Raw genomic sequence first — 3,300 nt, forward strand, 5'->3', positions numbered from 1 at the left:
CTCCCATTCTACTCCTAAATAAGATCACTGCAAATATGAAAAAGCTACATCTCTCCCTCACTATTTGCCCACAAAGAAACTCCCTGTGGACAAAGGACAGGCAGAAGTCAAAGTCCTCCCTTGGCTCCCGTGAGACAAATGCATATCCGATGGCTTCTTTTGCCCTATTGTTTCACTAAGTCAGACTAAGGCATGAGTGACTATTCCTGTAAACTGTGTATTCAGGGAAAGGCTAATCAGGAACTCAAAAGAATGCAAGTTTGTCTCTTATCTACCTGTGGCCTGGAAGCCCCCTCCCCACCCGACTTGTCCCACCTTTCCAAGCCAAACCAGTGCACATCTTACATGTATTGATTGATGCCTCATGTCTCCCTAAAATGCATGAAAGCAAAGCTATGTCCCAACCACCTTGGGCATATATCATGAGGACCTCCTGAGGCTGTGTCATGGGTGCATCCTTAACCCTGGCAAAATAAGCTTTCTAAATTGACAGAGCCCTGTCCTATATACTCTTTGGTTTATAGGTCACATGCCCCAGGACACCTGGAGCCCCCAGAAGCCGGAAAAGACAGGAGGGCCCTGCCCTGGAGCCTCTGGAGAGAGTGCAGCCCTCCCGACACCCGCATTTCTGACTTCTGGCCTTCAGAACAGTGAAAGACTCTATCTGTATAGCTTTAAGCCCCTCACTTTGTGGCCGTGGGATCCTATTCCATGGAACTCGTGCTGCTTTCTGCAGCTACCCGGTTGTCAGATGCTTGGATGAGGTCCTGTACATCATGGAGAGCAAAGTGCTTTACTGAAATTGAATGTTACTCTCATTAACAAAATACCTTACCAGCAACACCGCACTGACTGTTGGGCAGAACAGCTGGGCACCTCAGCCTGGTCGGGGTGGCATGGGGTCACCATCACAGGGTGCACTCCAGCCCATTGCCAGACCCCGCCAGGTCACCCTGAGGCATGGGTCTGTTACTGGTGTCTCACAGCATTGCTGCCTGAGCTACCAGGTGGGACTGAGTTTGAGGCACCATCCTGAACTGAGCCTTTGGTTCACACAAGCCCCGGTCTCCCCTGGGGCAGCTGGTTCGAGAGGACAAAGTGCTCCTGGGGGGACCACTCCAGCCCCATGCTGATCACACAGAGCATCCCCTGCAGAGAAAACCTTCTCAGGGTCCTGGGACCTCCCTGGAGAAGAGCAGACATCCCAGGTGGTCCCAGATCTTTCTCACAAGAAACCTCTCACCCCGGTGGGTACTGGGGTACACACAGACCCTTGGGGAACTGTGGCAATTCCAGATCCCAACTCTATCCAGGAGGGCCCAACACCCACTGCTGACACAAAAGGAGCCCATGCTCAGAAAGAAGCTGGGCTCTGTAGAAAGACATGGCACAGAAAGAACTCAAGGAGACGCAGACTGGTGGAGGGGGGCGGTGTTTATTTAGAGGACTAAGCGTCCAGCTGGACTTTAGCAGATAATGAATAACAAAGAGCTTTTCAGTGGGAGGGTGAGGTCCACAGGAGAGGCCACAGATCTGGGCATGGCCGAGTGTCTGCCGCCTCCTGGGCCTCCCTGAGCTCCAGCACTGGCCAGGGTGGAGGGCAGGGGAGGGAAGATCTCCAAGGAAGAAGGGAAGGGCAGGGCGGTTTGGCCCCAGCAAGTGGAGTGAGCTTTGTGATGGGCAGCAGAGGAAACGGCTCACCCCAGGATTCCCAGTGGGGTGATGATGTGGAGCACAGGGTGAGTGGATTTTCAAGGCAAAGACGTGGCATGACCAGCGGAGCTCTGTTTCTGATTCCAGGGACTGTCATATTTCAGAGAGACACAGCTAAAAACTGCATCACAGGTCTGGAATACAGGACGGCCTTCACCTGACACCTGGGGCCAAGCATCAAATCTTACACTGGCAGCACACAGGGATGCAGCAGCTGGACTGGGAGCAGCAGGGCTTGCAGCAGCTGGACTGGCAGCAGGATGACCCACAGCCTGAAGAACAGCAGCAGGGCTTACAGCAACTGGACTGGCAGCAGCTACAGGAGCCACAGCCCCCCTTGGATCCCCCACAAGAGCCACAGCTGGAGCAGGAACAGGCTGGCACACAGCAGCACACGGGCTTGCAGCAGCAGATGGGCACACAGCAGCTGGAGCCACAGCCCCCACAGCTGGAGCCACAGCCCCCCTTGGACCCCCCACAGGAGGTACAGCCCCCCTTGGAGCCCCCACAGGAGCCACAGCCCCCCTTGGAGCCCCCACAGGAGCCACAGCCCCCCTTGGAGCCCCCACAGGACCCACAGCCCCCCTTGGAGCCCCCACAGGAGCCACAGCTGGAGCAGGAACAGGCTGGCACACAGCAGCACACAGGCTTGCAGCAGCAGACGGGCACACAGCAGCTGGAGCCACAGCCCCCACAGCCGGAGCCACAGCCTCCAGAGCAGCCACAGCAGCCCATGGTTCTGGTGTGCTAAGAATGGAGCAGGTAGAGGAGCAGGTGAGAGGCAGGTGCAGATGTGGAGGCCCCTGAGCCTGGGCCCTTTATATCCCTGCCCAGGGTGAGGTGTGAAGCTGGGCACATGGTCACTTCCTGGTTCCTGTTTGTGCCATTTCCCCAGGGAGATTTTGTTTGCTTTCTTGAAACTAGAAACAATCACGTTCTGTTTGCTGTGTTTTGCAGTTTTAATTCCGGCTCTGCATCTCTAATCTGACTGGCGCATGCCACACCCATGTATCATGGAAGGGACTGACTAGGGCCCCCAGGCGCCTGCTGGACCTGCCGCACATCCCCTTCCCCAGTGGTTGTCCCCACATGACTCCTGGCCATCAGGGGAATGCCTCTGAACAGCCACCAAGAGACCCGGAGAGCTTGGCCAGGAGGGGCACGCAGGACCTCATAGCTTTCACAGCTCTTAGGGCAGGAGGCTGGGATCAACTCCTCCCTCCTGGGGGGCTCCCCAACTGGGCAGCTGCCAGCAGCTGCTTTCAGGGCCTCACGCCTGAGGCTGCATCAAACCCGAGGCCACACATGTGCAGGGTGATGGGGCTGGGAGGGGCCCGACACACCTGATCAGAAAGGCAGAGCTGGCTGGGTTACTTTTCCCACACTGTTGAGAGAGACCTTCGCAGGATGTCAGAAAAAGAGGGAGCCAGAGGCAGGGGTGAAGCCTGTGTCCTTGTCCAGGAGCTCCAGTGACAAATGACCACAAACTGGGGGCTCAGACAACAGGAACTTGTTCTCTCACAATTACGGAGGACCCACACCTGGGTGTCTGCAGGCTGTGCTCCCGCCAAAGGCTCTCGGGAGGCT

At 56.5% G+C, this 3,300-nt stretch overlaps 1 pseudogene; it reads left to right on the forward strand.

The window, feature by feature from the left end:
- Positions 1 to 1,690: 1,690 nt before the first annotated feature.
- LOC135967193 (uncharacterized) lies at positions 1,691 to 2,631 on the forward strand (annotated as a pseudogene).
- The last annotated feature ends 669 nt before the right edge of the window (positions 2,632 to 3,300 follow it).

Source organism: Macaca fascicularis, chromosome 14 (genome assembly GCF_037993035.2).
Source record: "Macaca fascicularis isolate 582-1 chromosome 14, T2T-MFA8v1.1".
Lineage (NCBI taxonomy): Eukaryota > Metazoa > Chordata > Mammalia > Primates > Cercopithecidae > Macaca > Macaca fascicularis.